Genomic DNA, 7289 nt, shown 5'->3' with positions numbered 1-7289 from the left:
TGGCTTCACCCGGACATGAACCGGAGATCTTCAGTGTGTTAGACTGATGTGATAACCAACTACACCATGAAACCATTTGCATTCACTTTAACAACCAAAAATTACGTTACCAGCAAAGGACCATATTAGATGGAGATCCCTTTATCAGTGGTGTGATGCTTTCCCCATGCGTTTTGTTTAGTGTTGAAGAAATCATTGTTTTTTTTTTTTTTGTTTTGTTTTTGTTTTTGTTTTGTTTTGTTTTTATATCTCCAACTCCAAACTTCAAAATGGAAACCCTGAACTACCCTATTTTATTTTTAGCTTGTGAGAATGGGAACATAATGGGATAGATAAGAACAAAAATTGATTCAGTAAGTTGAGTAGATAGTATCGGGTTCAGAAAAAAAAGGTTGAGTAAGAGAAACTTTCTAATAATCTGACTAGATGATTCTTGATTAAAAAATTAATTTTTTTTTGTGAATTAAATTTTGTTGTTGAATCGTTGAAAATATATTTGTACTGATATATAATTATTATTTAGCAAACCAAAGAAACGACAAATTCAAAATTAATTGTTTTGCGAAATAAATTTTGCTATTGAATCGTACGGCGAATTTAACATTATTGACTTCAACTGTGGAAAAGAAGGACACAAGGCCAAGCTCACGCCCCATGAATATGGGCCAGCACAGGGGCGCAAGCAACCAAGGGAATCATGGTGCCCCCGGAAAAGTATTCATCATGAGCCGCACACAAGCCGAACTTGGGGACGAGGGAAAACACGACCCCGGAGGAAAACCAAGAAGACTTGAACCAGGGACCTTCAGTGTGTTAGACTGACGTGATAACCAACTACACCACAAAACCAATTGCGTTCACATTGGCAACAAATAATTACGTTACCAGCAAATGACCATATTAGATGGAGATCACTTTATCATTGGTGTGATGCTTTTCCCCATGCGTTTTGTTTAGTGTTGGAGAAATCATTGTTTTTTTGTTTTTTTTTTGTTTTTTTTTTTGTTTTTTTTTTTCTGTGTGTTTTTATATCTCCAACTCAAAACATCAAAATGGATCCAACATGACTCAGGTCTAAGCTACCTTATTATATTTTTAGCTTGTGAGAATGAGAACAAAACGAGATAGATGAGAACAAATATTGATTCAGCAAATTGAGTAGTATCAGATTCAGAAAAAAAAAGATTGAGAAAGAGAAACTTTCTAATAATCTGATTAGATGATTCATGATTAAAAATCAATTTTTTTTGTGAAATAAATTTTGTTGATATTTATCATTTAGCAAAGCAAAGAAACGGCAAATTTAACATTATTGGCTTCGCCCAAACTTGAACCGGAGACCTTCAGTGTGTTAGACTAACGTGATACCCCCTCACACTTAAGCATTTGCTTATCCTCAAGCAAAACCAAGGAATAAAATCACAAGTCGAAACATTCAAATTACTCATACTCTCTCTTGCACAACCTTTCAAACCACCAACCAACTTGCTACAAAACAACAAGCTTCAAGAATCAAATTAGTTTGGCACATAAGAGACCCATTTCCAAGCCAATAACCAAGCACCAAGAATTTAAAGTATGTGAGGATCAAGTGTGCACAAGTACTCAGTTGAGATTATGCAAGACACGGCTCATGAATGAGATTCCATAGGCTTGCCCTTCATACTCCCCTAGATCAAATCTAAGAATGCATGTTAAGATCAACTATGACTTTATTTAGCTTGTAATAGGGCTATGGGTGATGGCTAACAAAAAAGTGGTATGGAAAAATTAATAAAAAAGAAAGAATGTCACAATTTATCTAAACTTTTCAAAATTTGGAAGAGATGAGATAATCATAATTTCAAGGAGCAAATTTTTTTTAAGAACTTAGCAACTCTTTGGTAAAGTGGAGGCCCAAACTCAAAAACTTTCAATTTTTTTTTTATTCTTTTCTTTTCTTTTCCTTGATTCCTTTGTTTGGATTTCTTTTGGATATAGCAAGATCATTTTAATCCAAACTTTCATGACCCCCACACTTGAACATTTGTAACATTAGCTGCTTTTTTGGCACAACTTCATAAAAACTCTTCTTACAGAAATAATAAAGATAAAAGTTCCATTCTCTCAAAGGGTGGAAAGGAAATATTTGGCCAAGGGCTAAGGGTTATAATAACAGGGGTAAATCAAAGAAAAATAATCACAATGAGGGGATAAGTGCTTAACACTTATTTAAACAAACAAAATGCACAATGGAGACACAAATGATAAAAATATATATAGGGACAGGTTTAAAGGCTATGGCTAAACAAAAATGGCCTAAATCACTTCAAAACATGTTAGAAAAAGTTTGCTTGTAATCTTTAATACATTTGAAATACAACAAAATACAGAAAACAACAGGGAACAAAAACTGGATCATTTGATATCTTCAGGCGTGTAATCACTTTCCTATAAGCTTTAAATCTCCCTCTATAAAAGCAACAAGGTTCAAGATTTAATCTTATGGGATACAAGAAGATGAATGAAATTCTCAAGTTGCTTTGTTTGAGAATTTCCAGTTGAAATGCAATACTGTGAAATATCTCAGTCTTATGCAAGTTTATTGCATGTCCCTTTCAGATGTTTCTCCAAAGTATTTATAGATGAAAAAATATATTTGTTTGGAGAAGTTGCATGGAAGTTGCTGTGATTTAAAACTCAACTTCCATAAAATAAGATATATCCTGAATGATATATCCATCACTGGAGAAATAATTAAATTATTGAGTCAGTTACAGTATGCAAACTTATATATATATATATATATATATATATATATATATATATATATATATATATATATATATATATATATATATATATATATATATATATATATATATATATTCCTTACACATGAAAACATGCAAAGAATAAATATAAATAATATCCATATATGTAGTTTAATAATCCCAAGCACATAGCTACATATTTCAACGCATGTTAAGTGTAATTTTTAACATGAAATGTAAATTCAAAGATCATCAGCCGAGATTAATTAGGCAAACATGCATTAAAATTATCAAGCATATAGTTATATATCTCAAGCATATAGCTATATATCACAAGCATATAGCTATATATCTCAAGCATATAGCTATTTATAAAACTCAAGCATATAGCTATATATTCCAAGCATATAGCTATATATCACAAGCATATAACTATATATCTCAAGCATATAGCCATATAAACCTCAAACATATAGCTATATATTCCAATGCATATAGCTATATAAATTTCTCTCAGTATTTTAATTAACTTTCTACCAAACTAAAATAATATTTACAACTCCACAACTCCAAATATTATTTAAGCTTTCATGGTAGTTCATCTGAAACATTAATCTCCATTACTATATAAATTTCTAACATTCCTCCTCCATTTATATAGTAAAAATTAATACTGTACCAAGATAAATCCAAAACTCATGCATAAATGAAAGTGTCTTAGAGATTGAACTTTCACATAGTATTATATGTGTTACATTAATTCGGATTGCAGTGATGGACGAACCTTGAATCACGCAGTCTCTTTGAAGAAACGTAGATATAACACACACAAGTTTTACAGTCATTACAACTCACTGTAACTTGACACTATTAAGGCCATGTGTCCGTATCCATTAATGAGCACGTACCAAGTAAAGCCCAAACTTGTTTGAAGCGACCACACTTCATGTTCACAGAGGCTAATCTTTTATATCATGCATTGCACCTTGCATTTTTTCAAAAGATCAGTTAAGTGTAAAAACTCATCCCTACAACAATGCAGAACCAAACATAACCTTTTCTTGGGATACAAATTTTAATTTAAACTTTTGATGCTTGCAGTCACAAAATGAAGTACTCATCTACATTGAACTCAAGGTCTAACGTAATAACTTAGACGTGAGTTGAGCTTTCCTTCATTTGCAATTTAAATAATTAGGCTTTCCATATCCCTTCCAATGTCTTTAGAACCATGTCCCTTGCAAAGACTTTTGCAAACGGATCCGTTATAACCGGGATTGTACAAAGTCTAGTGCTACAACACTATTACTTATTAGGAGCTCCCACACATAGCTATGTCACAAGCCTATGTGTCTTCACTTGCCATTTTAACCATTGTTATATGCTTTGGCCAGTGTAGTAGCGGCGTCACAGTGTACCAAAACTGGTGAAATTGGTTTTGGCAAAATCGGAATCTTAATAATTAAATTCCTTAGCTAATCAACTTATTTGCATGCCGAAGCCAACGCAAGAAATTCAGATGCCGTAGTTGAAAAGGAAAATTTGCTTTTAGAAACCCATAAAACAACACCTCCTCCAAGCAGAAATATCCATCTTTTAATTGAGGAACAAGTTTCATGATTAGACATTCAACTGGCATTAGAATATCTTTCCAGGATGGAAATTTCTATTAAATATACTAAACCATAATTAATGGTTTTATTCAAGTATATCAAAATTCCTTTTAATCCCATCCACTTAGCCACCCGAACATGATGATAGATAGAATTTTAATATTTTATTAATGAACGGGTGAAATAAAATATTCAATTGATTATACCAGAATCCCCTTTATAGGTTCCTAGTCAATAAATATTTATTTTTGCAAATTCTATAACCAAGAATTTCAATCATCATGTTGAACTTATTAGCAGTGAGGACTCCTTAAAATAAAAATTCAACCTCCTCCATTTGAGACATCATCAACTTTGGAGAGTAAACCTCCTCCATTCAGAGAACATCAACTTTGGAGAATAAACCATTTTGATTTTAAGCTTTTGACTTTTCATGTTTCTTCTAAACTGAAGAATCATACCAACTTAAATCATAATGCATGATTTAAATTTGAAATTCTTTTCATTGCTAATTCCTATACTAGATAAACCAGTAAACTTTTTGGCTTTCAGAATTTTAACACATTCTCAATATGAGAAACTTTGTGTTAAAGACTACATTAATAAATTTTATGAATTTCATTATGCATACTTCATGCATAAAACTTTCTACATGCCTTCATCAGAAATATACTAGAATATTTCCAAGGCATTCAGTCTTTATTAGAAATATAACAGATATTTCAAAGGCTTTGTACCTTAACCAGAAATATAATAAAATATTTCAGACTTTCACAAGGATAAAATTTCTGTTGTGCTGAAATGATCAATAATTTCATGTAGATATTATAAAATAATAATTCCACAATTCTGTAACCAAGTAGAATAAAACAGAAAATTGATATCACCAAATTAAACCAAATTTGACAGATTTACAGCACCTCAAGATCCAACATATTATATATGTATTTGTATACTATGCATGCAACCGAGACAGAGTCACAATATAAAAATATTTATATACATGCATAAACATATCCTTGTATGTAACAGGCTATGCAAAATTCAAAAGAATCTCATGCATATCTTCTAGACATAATCCATAACTTAACTAGTAATTAAAATAAAACTTACGTACTTGCCGAGGCCGAGACAAATATATAAAAGGTAATGTACCGATCTCATTCTGTAACTTGTATTTGTCTTGATAATCCATCTCTTCCGGCCTTTGATGCGCTAAAACCACTCACCCCACCGTGGAGAGAACATCTCTTCTCATGCCAATTAAATCATGGCTAACAAAATGATTTATTTAAATAAAATCATTTTACAAATCTCACTAATCATCTTGGCATAATTTGATATGCCCATGATTTTGAGTGAAAACGGAAATGAAACTTCATAGCATGTATTCAAACCACATGTACAACATGTACATAGGCATGCCATGAACACCATGCAAAACGGCGCGAAAATCTTCTTGTACAATAAACAATTACAAACCCAAAAGTGATTTCTATCATCCTCTCATCAACAAATTCGGAATCTCATTCCGAAAATATTACCGTCATGAGAACTTATTCTTCCATGCCTGGCATCTTGCCTTCAAAACTTTCAAGGAAAGACCAATGATCACAGGTTTATAATTTTAAAGCTAATAGATTGTTAGAAAAAGTTTGCTTGTAATCTGTAATACATTTGAAATACAACAAAATAAAGAAAACAACAGGGAACAAAAAATGGATCATTTGATATCTTCAGGCGTGTAATCACTTTCCTATAAGCTTTAAATCTCCCTCTATAAAAGCAACAAGGTTCAAGATTTAATCCTATGGGATACAAGAAGATGAATGAAATTCTCAAGTTGCTTTGTTTGAGAATTTCCTGTTGAAATGCAATACTGTGAAATATCTCAGTCTTATGCAAGTTTATTGCATGTCCCTTTCAGATGTTTCTCCAAAGTATTTATAGATGAAAAAATATATCTGTTTGGAGAAGTTGCTGTGATTTAAAACTCAACTTCCATAAGATAAGATATATCCTGAATGATATATCCATCACTGGAGAAATAATTAAATTATTGAGTCAGTAACAGTATGCAAAATTATATAAATATATAAATATAAATATATATATATATATATATATATATATATATATATATATATATATATATATATATATATATATATATATATATATATAGATGTATATTCAAATGAGGACAAGTATATTATAGAGGACTGTGAGGACAAATGTAGTGTGTGCCATTAGACGGTATGTCGTGTGCATGGCCGAATGTAGTCGTGTGCCACAGTTTGTATGTCGCGTACTAGATTTGTTAATTTATAGAGCCTAAGTTAGAAACCTGAGGTTCACATTTATTCTTGTGTGCTATTATGTATTAAGTTGTGTGCCTGGTACTAATTTGTTGTGTGCCCATTATTTGTCCTCATAGTCCTCTATATATTGTTGTCCTCATTTGAACTCAACCCTATATATATATATATATATATATATATATATATATATATATATATATATATATATATATATATATATATATATATATATATTCCTTATGCATGAAAACATGCAAAGAATAAATATAAATAATATCCATATATGTAGTTTAATAATCCCAAGCACATAGCTACATATTCAAACACATGTTAAGTGCAAATTTGAACATGAAATGTAAATTCAAAGTTCATCAGCCGAGATTAATTAGGCAACATGCATTAAAATTATCAAGCATATAGTTATATATCTCAAGCATATAGCTATATATCACAAACATATAGCTATATATCTCAAGCATATAGCTATATATAAAACTCAAGCATATAGCTATATATATTCCAAGCATATAGCTATATATCACAAGCATATAGCAATATATCTCAAGCATATAGCCATATAAACCTCAAGCATATAGCCATAT

General features: G+C 31.0%; 1 non-coding gene across 1 annotated transcript; it reads right to left on the bottom strand.

The window, feature by feature from the left end:
- On the bottom strand, nt 1-74 carry TRNAV-AAC. Its single transcript has one exon. It is a non-coding gene; the product is annotated as a tRNA-Val (tRNA).
- Between the last annotated feature and the right edge of the window lie 7215 nt (nt 75-7289).

Source organism: Ipomoea nil, unplaced genomic scaffold (assembly GCF_001879475.1).
Source record: "Ipomoea nil cultivar Tokyo-kokei standard unplaced genomic scaffold, Asagao_1.1 scaffold1570, whole genome shotgun sequence".
Taxonomy (NCBI): Eukaryota; Viridiplantae; Streptophyta; class Magnoliopsida; order Solanales; family Convolvulaceae; genus Ipomoea; species Ipomoea nil.
This window is presented reverse-complemented; position numbering and strand designations above follow the sequence as displayed.